The sequence below is a fragment of the Nyctereutes procyonoides genome, unplaced genomic scaffold (genome assembly GCF_905146905.1).
Source record: "Nyctereutes procyonoides isolate TBG_1078 unplaced genomic scaffold, NYPRO_anot_genome, whole genome shotgun sequence".
In the NCBI taxonomy this organism is placed as follows: Eukaryota; Metazoa; Chordata; class Mammalia; order Carnivora; family Canidae; genus Nyctereutes; species Nyctereutes procyonoides.
In genome coordinates, this window is record NW_026575130.1 from 6618760 (window position 1) to 6639160 (window position 20401).

The 20401-nt window shown below is 36.0% G+C and overlaps 1 long non-coding RNA gene across 1 annotated transcript; it reads left to right on the forward strand.

Annotated features, from left to right (window-relative positions):
• The first annotated feature begins 1627 nt into the window (after window positions 1-1627).
• LOC129521247 (uncharacterized) lies at window positions 1628-19038 on the forward strand. The gene is made up of 3 exons (XR_008666783.1): window positions 1628-1740; window positions 5672-5787; window positions 18994-19038. It is a non-coding gene; the product is annotated as an uncharacterized LOC129521247 (long non-coding RNA).
• Window positions 19039-20401: the final 1363 nt, after the last annotated feature.

Consider the following 20401-nt stretch of genomic DNA (forward strand, 5'->3'; position numbering starts at 1 on the left):
CCTAATTTTATGACTGCACCTTTCTTTTTGCCTGTCTCATATCTATAATCTTTTGTGCAGTTTCTGGAGCTAGAGTCTCAGTGTAAATCCTTATCTGAAGCCTACACTTCACCACCAGCTTCCTTTGGAGTGAGCCTGGCAGCATCATTTCTAGTTGTGAAACTGACAAAATTCTGAGAGATAACCAGAAGCATCCATTACTTTTCATCATTTATAAAAATAGGCCTTTGAGCGGAACTTTGCCTGTGGCCTAGAATTACAGTGTGAGGGCACAAGAGTAACAGGCTATTTTAATGATTTTTCCTAAAGGAAACATGTTTGTGGGATATGAGTAGCATGATTTTTTCTCTGACAAAACAGTAACTCTGATTCAAGATTACATTCTCCTGATGGAGTGACCACTGTTATCTGCTGGTGAGGAAAGTTTTCACCACCTTGTTTCAAGTGAAAGTGGGAGGAGAAAAGACAGGAGGATAGCGAATAAAAAAGAGTGGTAAGATGGATTTCTGGTCTAAGAATCCCTGTTCTCTTTTTCCTTGTTATCTTGAGGTTTTTGTGAATGTTCATAAATAAGCACATTTACTAAAATATTTCACAGAGAAGACCAATGCAATGAGTTCATTGGAAACCCCAGGAAATATGAAATACCAAGGAATTTCTCTCCTCGCCCTTTTAATTTGGTATGTGCTTCTCTGGCAGGTAGCCACAGAATGCCTGGAGAACAGACTCTTTGAAACTCTTGTGGGAGCTTGTGGGTCCTCATTTATCATCTGGATGTAGTCACAGGAGCCAGCAGAAGTGAAAATAGAACTCTTTCCAACACTGGAAGCCCCCAAGAGTCCCTGGTAACAAATAGGAAACAGCAGCGCTAGAAAATGGATTTCTTTTAAAGGCAAACACTCTAGGAGTCATTAAAAAGTTCCATTTCCAACTTCTGTCATAAAATGACCTTTTTTCCCCTCCTTTCCAGAATATATACAAACTATCCACATTGTCATCCAGGTACATTAAGGTTAAGTTAGATGTTTACATTTTGTAATACTTAGAAAACTCATTTCTTTACTAAATGCTCTGCAAACAAAAAGCTACTTCCCATACCAGAGAATATATTATGGAAAGCTGTCCTCTAAGATTTTAGGACTTGATTGTTTAATTAAGAATTCTGAGATAGTCTATACAAGTTGGAGTTATTGGATTCAGACCTTACAGATTTCCTGATATCTTTAATATTCTTGTTTGTTTAGCTCATTTCTGATTTTCTTTTCTTTTTCTCTGTGCTCACAGAATACCCATATGATAGGCAATTTATTGAAAGAAGATGATCCTATGAAAATGATTCTGAACATTAACCTATACATTATCATTCTTTGAACATGGACCTTAAGATTTATTTCCCATTGGAAATGTTTTGGTGTTGTGTTGCCTTTAATAGAGAAATGTCCCACTGTCCTTGGCTTACTTATTCCTCCACTCCCACTCCATCCCTTGACACCTCCTTCACCCCATGGAGACTGCTGCCTCTATCATCTTTCTGTGGTGCTGAATGTATATAGCTTCTGAAACACTTTGGAATGAAAGGTGCTATGAAATTGTAAAGTGTTTTTATCACAGAGTTCTGCCAATATGTCTCGATCTTGACGTGCAACACCTCTGCTATTTCAGTGTTGCGGCGGGGACACAGCTGGTCCTGAGAAGGCATCATACTCAGACAAGCCTGCAAGATTGCCTTCATTCCTGTTGGTGAGTCCTAAGCTTTAGAGCATCTACCACATTAAACATGTGGGCAATGCATAGAAAGGTTAGTGCTTTGCTACTTAAAGTGTGGTCTTTGACATCACCTAGGAATTTGCTAGATATGTAGGACCTCAGGCCTTGCCCCAGGCCTTCTGAATCAGAATCTGCATTTCAATAGGATCTATGCTTTACCTGTTTGAGTTAGGTTTCTGCCCCTAACAAAAGAAGCAAAAGTTCTCTATAACACCAATAGCTGTTAGAAAAAGAGTGTTGTTGTGAGAGAATTGTTTGCAAGTTCAAGTACTGGCTTATAACTCAAGAAAACTCAAAGCAAATTCTGTTTTCTAGCATTATATAGATCTAAACTCTCTAGACTTCTTTATATATAAGAAGAAAAAATTCTTAGTAGATTTTTGAAAGTTTTAAGTGAAAAAATGAATATAAACACCAAACATGGTGACTTACGTACAGCAAATGTTCAATAAATGTTATATACTATCATTGTTATTATTGTTGTTGTTATTATTATTATTATGGATACCACTTCATATAGCTCCTTTGATGGGGCAGACTCCCTTGAGGCGAGGGATAGGAATTCTAATTTACCCTTCTGAGTCTAAATAACTGGCTTGAATTCTGTAATGCAAATTTAACTAGTTTTTGTTTTTTGTTTTGTTTTGTTTTCTGGTAGACCTAATTTTCTTCTCAGAAGAATAACAAAAGATGCTCTAGCTGCATGAAGGGTTAGAGATAGCTCCTCTTGGATTTTCTCTTCTATCTCAATTCTGTTCTTCTGTACAGTTGACTGGCCATGGGTGTGGATAGCAACTCCCAGCTAATAGCTTACAATGACTCCTCTTTTGGTGTCATTGCCCCCCAGGAACATTCTCAAATATTTTTTGTTGCACTAGCTGGAAGCCTCAGAGTATTTTTCTAGAATGCTCCTCACAAGGGAGTCCTCCTTGATTATTAGATTGTTAGTTCTTAAAGCAATAACTCCTTTGAGGAAATCATTTAAAGCCCTTTTTCCCTTGGGCAAATAAGCATTATGACACCATATTTCTGATTGATTTCAATTTCTTTCTATGTTTCCTTAATATGAGCATATATATGTTATTGACTCTTTGGCTTAAATTAGGATATATTTTCCCAAAGGCGCCCTTTCAGGTGGCTGTATGGTAGCCTTTATCATTGACTTCAGCCAAAGTGAGTTCAGTATTTGAGCACTTGCCACTATCCTCAAATGCCTCTTTATGTGTTATCCATAGGGGTGTGGTGACAGCTTGGTAAATCAAATTAATAGTTTTTAAGAGAAGATATTAAGTTAAAGTTTGATACTCTTTCTGTGCTACACTTTCTTCTGTTATAGAATATAAATGTATTAAAATGAATTATTCTAAAGAAAGTAAAAAAGTCTTCTGAACCAATAAAGACTAATTAAAATTTGCTTAAAATTGTTTTATTATTGTGTGTATCAGATTGTGTGATGGTATGGTGATGGAAATCCCATTTTCTTTTTAATTTCACACATATTTGTTGATTGACTAGTTTATATGACACCCAGTGCTATAGGAGATACAAAGTTGAATGATTTGATTCTTGACTCTAGATGTTTAAACTTTGAAATAATTTAGCATATAACCATGTCATATCAGAGAAAGCTTACTCTATTATATACCTATTATATACCCAATGCTAGGCTGGATCCCAGGATCCTGGGATCATGACCTGAGCTGAAGGCAGAAGCTTAGCCAACTGAGCCCCCCAGGTACCCCTATTAAATACCTATGTTGAAGGAGGTCATCAAGAGGACATGACCACCAGTTGACCCTCAAGTTGGGCCCAGGCTCTTGGAGACTTCTCACCCTTTCCCATATACTTGAAATATGTGTTCTGCCTGCCTTCCCTGAATCAGAGGCTGCCTCAAGGAAACAGCCTTGAGAAAGTAATGTGTTGTTGAGACCATCAGGATGGACTATGTGACTGAATCTAGTTAAGACCTCTATATAAACTTTTAAGATTCTAGTGGGTGGCTGTAGAGATGTACTCATCTTGTGGCCACCCAAGATAAGCCTTATAAGTTCCCTTGCTGAACCTGCCACCTACCAATCTGGAGTGGTCTGACTTTTTCTTTTGTCTCTGCTTACCTTTCTTTTTTTTTTTTAATTTTTTTTTTTAAATTTATTTATGATAGTCACACACACACACAGAGAGAGAGGCAGTGTCTCTGCTTACCTTTCACGCACTGGGCCAGTTTCAGATTTCACCCAGGAAATTCTTAAGTTTTTGAACCAACAACCTACTGTTATAATGCTGTATATAATATATAACAGACATTCATGAAGACTGATTGATAATACTCTTTGGACTTACTACTTCCTCTCCTATCATTAGCATCTTGGGTACCTATAACATATATATTTTTGTTTATACTGTGGTTCTTTTCAATTATAAGTACAACTTGGGAATTATAAAATTGAGGGGAGAGCCATTTTCTCTACAGGTATTCTATATAATGTAGATAAGTAGATAATATGTATGTGGTATGTGAGTAATATACATGTTAACTAATTGTTAACCAAAATAGTTGGAGGCAGAGTATGGTATAGTATAGTGTTTCTCAATTTTTTTTTTTCATTCTTAACATCCTAAGTAGAAAAATAAAATTAAATTTAATTTTTTTTCAGTAAGAGAAATTAAATATTAAAGAATAAAATTTCATCAGTGAAGTTGAAATTTGGAGAGCCAAAACCCGTTATAGTATCTAAGAATCTTTTGATCTTCACTTCCTTTGATTTTTACTTCCTTGGAGGTGATATCACCTCTACTGAAAATTACAGCATAGTGGAAAGAATAAGTCTTTTAGTGTCAAACAGACATGGATTCAAATACTAGCCCTACCATTTATTAGTTGATGGCATTGGGCAAACAACCTAAACTTTCTGACCTTTAGTTCCCCCATGTGTGAAGTAAGAATAATAATATCTATCTTGCTAGAATGTTGTGAAGATTAGATAAAATGTTGGTAAAATGCTTGGTATTTTAATATGTGGTAACAATTACTGGTAAGGTTAATTAGTCTGATTATCATTCTCTGACTTTTTCAGACAATGATGATAGTAAATATTATCTAATATCCACATGATGGTATGTTAATCAATATTCCTATAGACCAGTGATTTCTGAAGTTAGTTGGATGTTAGAATAATCTTAGCATATATTAAAAATTTCTAAGCTCTGGTCGCATTGGGACCAGTTAATCTTCAATCTCTGGGGTGGAAGATAGGCATTGGTAAATTTTTGAATCTCGTACATGATTGTAATGTGAAGACAAGTTTGAGAATCACTGCTTTAGATATTCAGTCTAAAGTCTGAAGATAGCTAGAGAGCTGTAGCAATTCACCTCAAGGACATGTTACCTGAGATTTAAAAATAAAATATCGTAGTCAAAGAAATAGCAGTTATTTGGAATTATCCCAACACTAAATAAATTGCTATTAGAAGGATGCCTTTTAAAAAATTAAATAAAGAAAATTGAATAAAAATATATTAATAACATATGATTTAAAAACAGGTAGTTTACAGTTTCAGAAAACCATGAGTTAGTACCCCTACAGGGTTCACAGTCTTTGTGGCATGTGGTATTTCTCTTTGTGAAGGGAAAGGCATATTTTCCAACTTGAGGCATACCAGAGCCTAGACAGCATGTCACAGCTAAGAAGTAGGCTTATGATATACTTTTCCTTTTATTGAGAGACATGTCACATGTCACAAAAGATTGTGGCTTAACTATAGCTCATTAGCATTGATCAAGTGAAGGAAAATATTCCATTTTAATAAGAGTAAGAACAAATGCTATATTTTGCATGTCATATACAACATGTGAAACTATTCTTACTGTTTTTATTCTTGGTGTTCCATGTTTTGGTTTCTACAGTTTCCGTTAGTGATGCTTGTCCATGGAATGATAATCTCATTTTCCTCTGTGGGTTGATGTTCTGTCATCAGAGGAGTGTCAGGAAGACCTATTACAGAGCAGACATCTAAGATGAGGTATGTGGTAGACAAAAATGTCTGTGACAATACCCTAACAGAGTCTTCATTACAGATGACATGCTTATCCATATAGGGGGGAAAACAGCTCATTTTTTAAATTTTTATTTATTTATGATAGTCACATGGAGAGAAAGAGAGAGGCAGAGACATAGGCAGAGGGAGAAACAGGCTCCATGCACCGGGAGCCCGACGTGGGATTCGATCCCGGGTCTCCAGGATCGCGCCCTGGGCCAAAGGCAGGCACTAAACCGCTGCACCACCCAAGGATCCCGGAAAACAGCTTTAAACTCAGATCTGTGAAGATGAATGGACAAAATGAGCTGAATAAGATAAAATTCAAGATACAAGAATATTTAAGATACAAGGTATATCTTAATGAGTAGCATATTAGACAAACTATTATCCATCACAGAAAATAATTCATCATTGAACAAAAGTCTGGTTTGTTGAGTAATTTTCTGACAAATAACATCACCTAATTTTTATTTTTGTTGAAATTTAGGGATTGCTAATGGATTTGAACCAGAAGGGAACCCTTTAGAACTGACTAATAGAGCTGGTGTGAGAATTGGTCAACAGGAGGTCTTGACTCAGGATACTGCAGAAACAGTCAGAGAGAACAGTAGAAATTGTTTTCTATGTAGATCTATCACAATGCTATCACTATCTTTTCAGATAGTGACTCAGTTTTAAAAAATTATCCAGTTAAATTTTCTGGTATAATACAAACATATGTTTGTAATCCAAACCTAAGAAGGTCCTTTAATAGAGGTGAAAATTACTTTGATAATAGGGAAGTATTTCCAGTACTTGAGAAATGATTATTTCATCAAATAAAAAATCTAATTTTAGTACATAGAGCAGTTTATATAGGCAAATTTTCTATAGATCAACTTTTCTCTGATAAACATAAAATATGAGCATGAGATTATATAAATTATGAGATATATAAACTATTCACTTTGAGTTTAGAGACAAAACTGAATATAGTCAATATAAAACTCTATTACACGCTCTTAATGTATTCTTTCTCTACTTGTTTTGTGATGTTATTATTTTAATTTACATTTCTAGCATTTATATTGAATTTTACACATGAGTAATTAATTTCTTTCTTGTAATTTTTCTTACCAATCAGTTTTTAGATTTAAACTACTTTTTGGGACAGCCCTGTGTGGCTCAGCAGTTTAGCGCCACCTTCAGCCCAGGGCCTGATCCTGGAGACCCGGGATTGAGTCCCACGTCGGGCTCCCTGCATGGTGCCTGCTTCCCCCTCTGCCTGTGTCTCTGCCTCTCTCTTTGTGTGTGTGTCTCTCATGAATAAATAAATACAATCTTTAAAAAAATAAACTACTTTTTTATTTTATTTTTATTTATTTATTTATTATTTATTTATTTATTTTTTTAAACTGCTTCTTTTGCTGATGGGATAGCTAAGGAACATATCATTTGAAATTGAGCATTTGCAATTTCTGGGTACTTGCATACTTTTCATTAATTGCTAATTGTTTTAAAAGATCTTTCCATGAAAGAAAGCTTTTATTACTTGTGATGAATAGTTGACCAATGCCTTTTGTGGATGAAATTTCCTGAAACAGTAGGACAGAGGTTATTAATTACAATTGCCAGATAAATTAATTAGACTTAATTATAGAAATTGCCATGTATGGGAGCTAAAACAGTTTGCATTTTACTACATGTAAAAGTAACTTGTGTTTAACTCAACAATAAGTCATTCTTATCATTTAAAAATGAAATCTATCATCTCTGTTTCTTTTTTTTCTGTTTCATTATAATTCTATTTTCAGTTCAGCTAAAAGTAATACCTTCCCATGATTATATAGAATACTTAATTACTTATAATCAAAAAGAAGTATTAGCAGACTAATTTCTCAGTGAGATAGAGTTTTTTTTAAAAAAATCATTCTGTCAGGAGCAAAAACACATCAAATGTGTTGATACCTTCATGGAAAAGCAAGATTCCAATTCAAGCAATTAATGTGTTTATTGAAATGGTGAAGATAGTGCAAATTTTCAGGAATAGTTGTTGGTGATGCAAGTACTCTCTCTTACAAAGGTATGAACTTATCAAGAAGAAGGACAATATATCACTTTTAAGTTTTATTTAAAATGCTATGGACTTTGTTTATTCATTGATCATTCATTCAACACATATTTTTAAAGTATCTACTATTATTTTCCAGCCTCAGTTTTAAGATGTTCAGTAAATGTCTTATTCCATTCATCCGGAATAAACACACGTGCGCGCGCACACACACACACACACACACACACACAAACTCATACCCATACACAAACATATTCATACATACATTTTTACACACACACTCATACACATGTTCTACTGAGGTGTGCAGGAACTGGAAGAAAGACCTTGTTTAGAGGCAAGGTCTTGAGAATGTACAGTGCATTCAAATGATCAGAGGAAGTATTGTGGGAAAGAGAAGGAACTATTTGGAATATAATTTAATTTGATGTGCCATTCTATTTTATTCTGAGTTTTATTAAAATGTCTTTGCAGTAGTAACAAACACAGAACAAATAAGGAAAATTATAAAAAATGCTTTTCAGCTACTGAAAAGTTGCTCCTTTGCCCCCAAAAGAGAGTTTTCCCTAGTCAGTTGTCTATATTTTTAAAAATGCATGTAACTATAGCAAAGGAGTTTGTCTCTAGCACCTGAAAGAGAGTAGTTCTGGACTGACCCATCCTAGTCAGTTAACTTCCCAAATGAAGATCAAATCCGTCTTTCTTGTGGCTTTGATAGGAATAGAAAGAAGACATATATTATGGCTATTGTGCTTGATGAATGAAACAAATCTAGAAGGAATATGAGGGTCAATTTTATGAGTGCTTAGGACTATTTGGGAAAAAATGTGTTTCCATTAATGATTTTTTTTTTTTTTTTTTAGTTTTAGGTTCTAAAATTCTTCTTCCATTCCCTCAGTTAAGTGCTATAAGTGGAGGAGTTGGAGCTGTAAAAGATGTTTCATTCATCTAAGGCTTATTCAGAAATAAGTCGATCTTAACAAGAACTGACTCAGTAGCAGAAAGAAGAGTGATGTGGGGGTGTCACAGCATGAATTAGGACTAAGTTACCTAAGTACAAAGCAAAGAAGTTTGGGGAAATATGAGGCCTTGAATGAATGTAATGGATGTTTTCACACATGCACCAGAACCTCATAAACAAAGGTGCCATTTCTGAGCCTCTTTTAATGAAACAGTGCTTCTTTTCTTGAGTATGTAGGTGGGTGAAGCAAGATATGTGGTAGTAGGAACCAATCTGAACCAGCTGATGTCAGGCATGAGGCTGACAAGTAGAGTTATATCTTAAAATGAAAACTAATAACTTTTAATTTAGAAATGCATCTCAAGGAAAAAAGAGAAAAACAAATCATTTAATAATCTCTCTTCTCTTTAGTGCTAGACACTACTAATTTAGAGGTATTATAGTTTTTCAGTTCTCTTCCTACATGTAAATGAACCCATGTTCATGCATATATAGACTGTTTTTTTTTTACAAAATAAGATCATATTATACATAACTGTTATGAAGCATGCCTTTCCTATTTAAAAATAGAAATAGTTTTTACATCAATAAATTTTTAATAAGTGACTACATACAACTCTAATATCTTGCATAGAATGGAATTTTTGTTTAATTCTTTTTGTACATTTGAATCAAACGTTCTTCAGAAAATTTATTTGTTTGATTTAAAGCAGAGTTTTTCAACCTCAGCACCCTTGGAATTTTGGGAAATATAATTAATGTCGTTGGTGCGTTCTGTGCATTTTAAGATATTTAGCAGCATCTCTGGCTTCTACCCACTGGATACTAGTTGCACATCACAGTTTTAACAACCAAAAATGACTTGAGACATTGCTCAAAGTCTTCTGGGCATGTGTGTGGAAAATTGCCCCCAGTTGAGAATCATTGATTGATTGATTGATTGATTGAAGTTCAGTTTCCCAACATATAGCACAACACGTAGTGAGAAGCACTGATTTAAAGGAAGAATGAAAATAGGCATTAACAGATAACATCTATGGTATCAAAAGTATATGAAATTTGAAAATGGTCAGATTTGATTTCAAATTTTGGCTTTGTCATATACTAGCTGTGTAAATTTGGTTATGTGAATGACAGATTTGGAACCATATTTGGTGGAATTTGAGGGGCATTAATGATAATTCTCTGTATGTCCAAATATCTCCATTACAGGATTATCATGGTTCAGTATGTCCTGAAATACCCCTGCCATAAATTCTCTGGATTCCAACATTGTATCTTCACAAGTCCCCCCAAACTATTACCTCTCTGGAGGGTAGATAACATACTAAACTTTATGAGCAACTAATCTCTCAGCAGATTGTTTGATCACAGGGAAATATAGTTAGACTGGGTACAGGAGTTGGGAAATTATGTGGACATGTATCAAGGAACATGTGTCAAGGTTTCTTGGTCTATATGCATAAGAATTGACTCTAGTTGACCTCTGCAGTTGGAAGGGAATTAGAAGTCTTACAGAATTGAAAGGAGCCCAATAAGCAACATGTGGAAAGAGTAGAAGCAGGATGGGTCTCCTATGCGTCAGGGATTTGTTATTGTTCTTTATAGCTATTGCCATTAATGTGATTGGCCTCCAAGTTCTAGTGCATCTCAGTTTAGAATTTCAACTTTTAATAAGAGATCATTGAATAGTCCAGTTTGGGTCAGATATCTACTTCTGGAACAATCAGCTATTTCTAGGGGACCGATGTCATATAAAGATGTGGCCTCTCATATCCTATACTTATGTTTGTGGCCATTCCCATCGGGGAGAGAATTTTTTGCTAAGAAGTTATTTCTTAAAGTAACCAGCCACAGAGGAGCAAGAGAATACAGGTTTGTGAAGGTGAGAGGCCTGGTTAGAGTTAAGGGCACCAACATAGTTCACTGACTTTCCATTTGCTTTTGAGATTAGTTAATGGATTTGGCCTTCATCTTAGACTGTGAGCTCACTTATGTCCGGCACCATACTACTTTTTTAACAACTATCTATGGCTTGCAGAACCCAGTATTACTGATGGTGGGCAGCTGCTCAATGTATTATCTCTCTTACAACGCTTTCTCTAATCATTCCCTTACTGATTCAGTTCATTTTCCCTCAACTCATAATGTACTCTGTTTATGTTTACCATTTTATTTAATCATACTACATTGAAATTGTTTTGTCTGTTGCCTCCACTAGACTTTGAGATCCCAGAGGGCCAGGGCTTTCACTGTTCATCTTTATTCCCAGAACTGTAACTGGCAAAGAGTAGGATCTCCTTACATATTGGTTGATTGAAATATTTTAAATGTCTCTATTTGTAGTCTATCACATTTGGTCAGTGGTTCTCAGCATGCGAGCTTCATGCTGAGAACAAATGAACTAATGAATGAATTAATGAGTGTCTTCTCCAGCTCTGAGTGGAGCTGTGAAGCTGTGAAGCACATCAACTTATATTGTGAACAAAAATCAATTTCCCATCAGCTGTGAAGCACATCAACTTATATTGTGAACAAAAATCAATTTCAAAAATAAATTCTCGAAGTAACCTTGGGGATTGATTACAGGCATTACCATGATCAATATTAGTATGGACTTCTATATGTCAGAATAATTTTATTCTTGGGAAATGGCATAAAACAGTACTATTCAATTACAGTGTTATGACCTAGGTCAGAAGTGAGGCTGTCATTGTATTTGTTACCAAATACAGTTGAAGTACTGAAGCTTGCAAATAATTTACATTTGAAAATATATTTAGAACAACCTCAAGGTTATCTCTGTGATAACATCACTCTCACTCTCTCCCATGCTGATACGCCTTTTAGGAGGAGTGAAGTGCACTATATCTAGTGTCAGAAGTTGTGTTTGGGGGAATGTCTACATGTGAGGCTCACATGTTGAGAACCACTGCCTTGGGTCATGGGTCACAGATACAATTATTTGATAAACCTTATATGCTGTCCCTTTATTTTATGTACTTCATATTTTTCTAGACCTTAAAAACAGGGACCTATATACTTCTTATATTTCTAGACCTTAAAAACAGGGATTTGATACTTTAACCCAGGGACCAAAATAGAAAATATTTCCTGGAGAGAATGGCTGAAGAAATTGTGGATGCTATTTTCTATGTTGGTGGTGCTTTTGAGAACCTGGGGGGATTCCACAGCCATGTAAATGTCGCTATGTCTTTTCTCCTTTTCCCTCATACTAAAAGCAACATGAAAAGCTTTTCCTTCCAAACATATGACTCTGCAAGTGGGGTTTATATCATTTATGTATATTGAGCAGATGCAATCCAAGATTTACTTACCTTGAAAAGAGTTTTACTGCTGCCTTAGCCCAAATAAATCTAACCATACTTCTCTAATTTTGGTCATGATATTTTTGCTTGAATCCAGGTAAAGTCTATATTTTTCACTTTAGCTTACCTCTTTGTGAGTGATTAAGAAGTCTGTCCTCCTCATCTCAATTTTTGTCTTTTCACTTTTCTTCTTTCTCTGTTTTTTGTTCTTCTGACAATCATATCTTCTGGTATAGTCTAGAAATTGATCCTTTTTTGTCCTTTAAAATTAAGCTTTTAATCCTTATCTCCTAACCCTATAGCCACCCTGTGTGATGGCATTCATAGGGCCCCCATGTAAGCAACTCACTCAGGCTCTGATGGGTGAAGAAAGGATTCATATTCAACTCTGTGGGGATCCACAGCCCACAACCTTCATCACACTGCCTCTTCTCAGTTTGCTTCATACTTTTCTTTCTAGTATAATGATAAAGTAACAGAAGTACTCCTGTGTGGAGAGAGTTCTAAAGGGAAAGAAGTTACTTTGGTTTGCTTTTGGTAAGGAGAAGTATAAAAGTAAATATTCTACAACAGGGGTTGGTAAACTCTCTGTAAAGGGCCAGACATTAGATATTTAGGCTTTGCAGCTATATGTTCTCTGTTGCAAATAATCAACCATGCTGCCATAATGTGAAAGTGGCCACCAAGAGTAAGAAAACAAGTGTCTGTGTTCCAATAACAAATACTATTTATAGACAATGAAATTTGAATTTCATACAATTTTCACTTGCCATGAAATATTATTCTTCTTTTAATTTTTCTCCAACCATTTAAAGATGGAAAAACCATTCTTTGCTTGTAGGCTCTACAAAAACAGGTGGTGGGCCAGATTTAAAGTTTCCAGATTTAGCATTTAGTATATATTTGGGATACATTTATACAAAAAAAAAAGTTGTTGCTTATCTGAAATTCAAATTTTACTAAGTATTCTGTTTTTATCTGGCAATCCTGGCTGGCTTTAGTAGTCTCCAGGCCACAGTTTGTAGACCTCTATTCTATAACCATTCAGTTCTTGCAAAATATTTCTCTGGCTTCATTTGGTGGAGGAGTGAGGGGGTTCAAACTCACACATACTGTGTGCTTTGGTTTTAAATGGTGATATGATCATCAGTTCTAACGAGATTTTCAGATGTGAGAAGATATTGATATATTCAGAAACCAATGTTTTCAGAAAAAGTCATGACTTTGGAGCTTAGGTTTGCTGCAAAAATTCATAAGGTCAAGGTGAAAAAGATCTTAGGTATTTAACGTTATGATAAAGAATGTTTGTTGCAAGGAGGAATGAATACTACTGTATTGAGCTTTCATTGTACTAGTTAGAATAGTGACTATTGAACTATTAATAATAAAATATTTGTGCTAGTAGTTTTCCAGTTCATTAATATTCATATTTTCAATGAGTATTTATTTATTTATTTAATTTTCTAATAAAGATTTTATATATTTATTTGAGAGAGAGGGAGTGCGGGCATGGAAGCAGGAGTGGAGGAAGGGTAGGGAGCGGGGAGGCACAGAGGGAGAGAGGTTGGCAGATTCCCTGCTGAACAGGGATCTGGAAGAGGAGCTCAATCCCAGGATTTGGAGATCATGACCTGAGCAAAAGGCAGACATTTAATGGACTGAGCCACTCAGGTGCCCCAGTGAATATTTATCGAGTGCCTACCTTTGCTAAGCATAATCTAAGAACTGGCTATATAGTATTAATGAAATGGACTGAAGTTTTTTCCCTCAGGAAGTTTACATTCTTGTGAAGGGAAACAGAAAACAAACAAATAAAATATTTACACTGTTAGATGAGAAGGGCTATGGAGATGAATAAAGAAAAGGAGAATAGTATTGTTGAGGAGGGTAGGGATTATACTTTTTCAATAGGGGAGTCCCTGAGGAGGTTATAGTACAGCAATGATTTGAAGGAAGTAAGGGAATGAGCCATGTGTTAACTGGATCAAAAGCATCCCAGACAATGGATGGGCTACTGCCAAGGCCCTGAGTGTTCCAGGAACAATAAAGAGGCCAGAGCAACTCAAATAGGGTGAACAATGGGGAAAATACCAGGATATGAGTTAGAGAGGTAACAGGGTAGAGGAGGTAGAGAGTGAGATGTGGAGATTATGTAGGACCCTATAGAATTGGCTTTTAGTTTCCTGAAATGAGATGCGATTTTAGGGTTTCAGACAAAGTGATGACATGCTTTTCTTAATTACTTGTGTGTTAATTTCTGAATGTTGTGTATCTAATAGATTATAGGGAGCAGGACAGGGGTAGGAGGCTAGTAAGGAGGCTCTTGAGTAATCTAAGTGAGAGATGATGGTGCCTTGGATCAATACAGTGGCAGTGGAGATAGTGTAGTCATATTCTGAGTGATATGGAGGGTAGAATTGACAGGATTTGCTGATAGATTGGATGTCAGGTGTTAAAGAAAGAGAGGAGTCAAGGATAACTCCCAGATTTTCACCCGAGTAACTGGGAGGATAGGGTTCCTATTTACTGAGATGGAGAAGACAGTGGGAGGAGAAGGTTTGGGAGAAAAGATCAGAAGTTTGGTTTAGGACAAGATAAATGTAAAATGCATGTAAGGTCTCTAAATAGAGATGTCAAACAAGCAGCTGGATATATGAGTCTGGAGTTCAGAGTTGCTGTCTGGCTCTAGATATAAATTTGGGAATCATCAGTGTATAGATGATGTTTAAAGCCAAGTAACTCGATGAGATCATCATGGGAGTGAGTGTAGCTAGAGGAAAGATGAAGTTCAAAGAGCACATTTTATATGAGTTAGTACAAATGGCTTGATAGCTTCTGTATTAATCATGGCCACAAATATAATTAATATTGGGTACATTCAAATTATATGAAAACATCAACTGCTTTATGGTAGTAAAGATCTTTCACTTAGAATACTGGATATTCAAATGCATCTTTTCCGTAAACAAAATGTTTAAAATTTTTATACTTTTCTATTGGAACACCTAAACTATAGGTGTAAGATTTGATTACCTTCATTGTTGGATACTTTGTAAAACCTAGGAGAACTGTGTCTTGGTTTGAAGTTGCCGGTAGAGGAAAAAGTTTTTTTAAAAATGAAAACATTATTTAATTAGTTGATACTTTTCTACTTATGTTTTGCAAAATACCTTTTATTGCTAAATTAAAAAAATTTATACTTACATGAATTTAACTAAATGTGTTTGTGTCTATCTATGCATCTACTAATCAATTTATCAATAGATAGATACTCTTAAGCGTTTTGGTAGGAATTTCTGCAAGCAAAAAACTACTTTGGAATGAGACTTCTTTCCCTGATGGTCATTAAACTTTTTCCTAAATTTAAAATCTATGGGCTTAGATATAAAACTAGCTGAGGAATTCTTCATCAAATAGGAGCTTGAATTTAGACTCCATATTAGCTACAAATGTGAAAGTGTCATTGATATTTTAATTGTGATTTAAAGGGCATGGTGGGTCATTTTTAACCTGGGAGCTCCAGGCCCTGAATATCTGGCCATTAATGATGAGTGGGCAACCTGACCTCTAAACACTTGGTTGCTTTCAATGTGATGCTGTCTGCTTCTGGTTTGCATGCCACTCCAATAAGAATTTGTGCAAGTTGGGCAGCCCAAGTGGCTCAGCGGTTTAGCACCGCCTTGGGCCCAGGGCCTGATCCTGGAGATCCCGGGTCGAGTCCCCGTCAGGCTTCCTGCGTGGAGCCTGCTTCTCCCTCTGCCTGTGTCTCTACCTCTCTGTTTCTCATGAATAAATAAATAATTAAATAAAATCTTTAAAAAAAATCGTGCAAGTTGGTAGGCCCCATGAGAAAGGGGCAGCACTGACAGAAATCTGCCCAAATTGCTGCTATTGTATTCTTTAGGACTAACAAATGTAAATGCTGTTCATTTTCAGGAGAGGCAAGAAATGACTCAGCATTCCTGAGGCCCCCCCCCCCCCCCCCCCACAGATATTAGGACCTCTCTTTCCACCTTACTGCACTGAAAATGGATGTTAACTCTGCCTGGAGAGTGGGCATTCATAATTGTCAAATATTCTTTTTGGCTAGAGAGTTTTCTTTTGCTTTCCCACTAGGGCTCAGAAGAATGAAAGATGTTTTACTCACACTCTACAGTTTTATATGAAGCTTCACTCCTTATTGACTTCCCTTATAAGCCCCTATTATCTAGAAGAACTACATACTGTAACTCCCCTTCCTGGTATGTGAAAATTAGTTCTTCAGTTGACTGGTTTGTAAATCCTTCCTAATTAGCTAGTAGATATGATGTTGATCTTATGATCTGTCATTTCATTAATTCATTTATGTTTATTGCTGTGTAACAAATCACCCCACAAACTAGTGGCTTAAAACAATAAGCATTTTTTAACTCATAGTTTCTATGGGTCAGAAATTTGGAATTTGGATCAGGGTCTCTTAGGTTACATTCAGGTATTGGCCACGGCTCTAGCTATCTGCAGGCTTGGCTGGGCTGAATTAGTGAGAGGAAATACCTAGTGCATAAGTATAAAGATTGATTTTTTTTATTAGACCATTGGACAATTCAACAATGGTAACAGGCAGGAAAGCAATGATGTTTGCTGATATAGGCATGTGGGTAGATCTGTTGTTGGAAGGATGTAGACATTGGTTTTTTTTTTTTTATTGCATCCAGTTTTTTGCTCAGTAAAATAGGAAACAAGTCTATCAGCTGATGATAACAGTGTGAGGAGAGGTATTGAGAACTTGAGACAGTGTAAAATGTCAACCTCCATGATTAAAAAAGTGCATAGACTAGAGATATTTGGTATGAATGGTAGAGAGTCAAATATTTAAAGCAAGACCAGTTGTCCTGGTTTGTGTTTTTCTCCACCATGTTTAGCATAGAGGAATGTTTGGAGCAGGCAGAAATTTGATTTAGATAATATTATAGTTTTGGAAAGCAAGAGCAGTAAAACTGTAGAGAGGCAAGGGAGTCAATAATCATTGACAATGAAATTTAAGTTGGAAAGGAAGGGAAATAAGGATGTTGAAGGGATGAAAACCACTGAAAAGATGGTAGGATCAATGGCTTAGTAACATCAATGGTATGAAAGTATGGGGTACAGAATAGAGACAGAATAGGATGAAATGATAGGACGTGTTGTCAGAGAGTAGGATGCATGCAATTGACACTAAAGAGAAGATGCAGTTATTGATAGAAACGAAGTCTAGGGTAATAACCATGGGATGACTAGGTTGTTGTGACAACAACGAGGAGTCATGGGTGATGATATAATCTGATGACAGAAATCCTAAATGGGCAGTTTTTAGGAATGAGGAAGAATTGGAAAATTGTCTGAAAGTAGCAATAAGGAGCACCAAGGACATGTTCTCTACTTCTAGACCTAGTACTGTGAGAACCAGAGGAAACTAAACATCACTAAGGCAACTGCAGTAGTGGCAGTTTCCTCAATGGAGAGCCAGGTTTCTCTTAATGCGTGAAGGGGAAAAAATGCATTCAGAAGGTAGTTGGAGAATTGACATAGGGGATTTTGCTGATGGCTGACTGAGTTTTGGAGGATAGAATGGAAGAATTTCAGAACTTGGGGAGAAATGGGAAAAGGGGACAGAATAGGTTCACAGAGGCTCACAGGGATTCAATTGCGGGCGTTACAGGCAGCCTGGGAGTGTACGGGTAGCCTGACATGGAGTAGGATAAAGGGCATGATGAAGTCTGTCGCAGTGGATCAAGGCTGATGATAGTGGTGTGGCTGTGAGTGTTATAGAGGAAGAAAGGAAAGCTCTGGGGGAGGGGTGGGCTCTCTCAAGTTCTCATGGCCAGGAACCAATGAAGTTGGATTTCCATCCTGCTCTCCTCAGCTCCAAAATAAATGTCCTTTTTCTCTACACTCCATTTAAAGTGCAGACTAAGGTCTAGCCTGAGAAGTTGTTAGGAATGTGGACTCTGAGGCCTCACTCCACATCTGTTGAATTTGAATCTGCATTTTATGATGATCTCCAGGTGCTTTCATGTTCATGGTAGAGTTTCAGCAGTACTGCTCTACACTGCATATTTTTCATCCTTTTAAAAATTAGTTGTTTCATGTCTAGTCAATGACACTTCATGGATTAAAAAAAGGAATAGGAATTTTTGCAATGAAAGCTTTCTGAAATTTTTAGACTGCACAGTTTCAAAATAAAGGTGTGCAAAAATTGGAAATGGGTACATGATTAAAAAATCCTTGTCATATTTAGTTATCTGGCAGATGAGTAATCAGATATACTGTATTATTTTCCAAAGTTTTAGGGCCATGTGAGGAGAAACCTCTGATGCATTTGAGGTTAAATTCTTCCTGGTTGGAATCTGATTATGTCACTAGTCTGATTAATAAGTAAACCAGAACTATTAGGAAAAGGAAAGGGGAGGGGTAAAAATGAGTGTTTATTCTCTTCAGTTATTATGAATCTAAGCTCTGTTGCTTGTACCAAAGAAAGGAATTATTTGTATTTATTCTTATGGCTAAGTTGCTAGCAATAAATTATGAAAAGAAAAAAAAATAACCATGTGGGATAATTGAGTGAAAAACAAATGTCAGTAAGTGTAAACAGAATAGATTCCACTAAACCTATTTGCAAAAATGTCAGAGGAGTTGAGTTGTTTTCCCTCACAATATTTGTGTTGGAATAAAGGGACTGAAGTTTAATTAAATTTCTCCATAGAGACTGGGTATTCCAGTAGATGTCACTTTGAGATTTTGCTCAATGAAGGACTGAATTCTGATTAAGTGAAGCTACATTTGTCCTCAGTAGTGGAGCACTGACGATCAACACCTCTTTTCTCCAGGTCTTCCATGCTAAACTAGCAGCAGCAACTGAGAAACACTTGCCACGGAACCAGAACTCCAGAGGCTGAATCTAGTTTTGCTTTATTCACTAACCAGGTGTGTGACCTTGAGCAAGTCCCTTAAGACCTCTAGCATATTAAGTATTGGAGACATTGCTTTGCCTGTGACATACGTTCAACAGTCAGTTCTAAAAGGCTTCTGGCTCTAAAAGCCTCTAGTTTTGTTCTATCATATTGTATGGTACATAAATAGATAGCCAGTAAAATTTAGCAAAAGGAAGAGGAACTTGGGGAATTTTGAAAACTAACAAACATTTTGCTGGGCTGGAGTCATCAGGTAACTGCACATTATTCTGGAATGAGAAATTCAAATGAGTAGTATGTTTGTCTACACTTTTAAGTCTTAGGCTTTCTTTACCTTCAATATTTAATTTATTAGGCTTAATAATGCAAGTAGTACTGACCTTTCTTGATTTGGGTCATATTTCCCAGCTATTTGAGAACAACAGATAAAAGCATATCTTCTGTATATACTATCATTTTCTTCTTTTTCTAGGGGATCTAAGATTTGGGGGAACATGTTAGACATAATCAAAATTTTTTTCTTAAGGACATCAAACTCAGATATAGAATTGGAGGGAACAGTAGGCATCCAGCTATTTAGAATTATTATTTAAAAAAATTTCACCACTAGTAATGCCTCAAAAGCAAGTTAATTTTTGTTTTGCTTATGATATACATTTTATATGGGAGGATAGACTTGTGCACGAGAGAGAATTGTAATCTGTTTGTTGATCAAATAATCAAGAATTCCTCCTCACAAAGTAATCAGTGTTTTTTTTTTTTTTTCCAGGCAGGTGTGAAATTACCTTTTGTTTAGTGGAGAAATAAATTGGAACCAGAAAGAATCTCTGTTTAATAAGAGCTTTTTTGGTATGTCCATTCAGCTGCCATGTCACGTAAGCTAATAGCTGGGTTTGTGAGGTTCAGAAAACAAGGATATCATGAGCAAAAGTGTAATGAAAAGAATACTTCTGGACATTAAAAACTTTTAGTTTTAAGGTTTGCCAAAAGGATCTTCTAAAACTGCAAATTACAGGATATTTGTGCTATAAACCATCATGATGTTTATACTTATGCCCATGTTTACTAAATATATGACAACAGTGGAGCTCAGTTAAAAACAGATTAACCACACAGGTACCAAAGAAATTACAATCAAATTACATAATTGATGACCTCAGTAAATCCAGGTTTGCTAAACCCACCTACATTTTTCTGGAGGTGGCATACCATTTTGGCTTCTATTGTTGTGAGATATAGTGGGTCATGGGTTTTAGGAAAAGTAGGGATACCTGGGTGGCTCAGGGATTAACTATCTGCCTTGGGTTTAGGTCATGATCAGGCT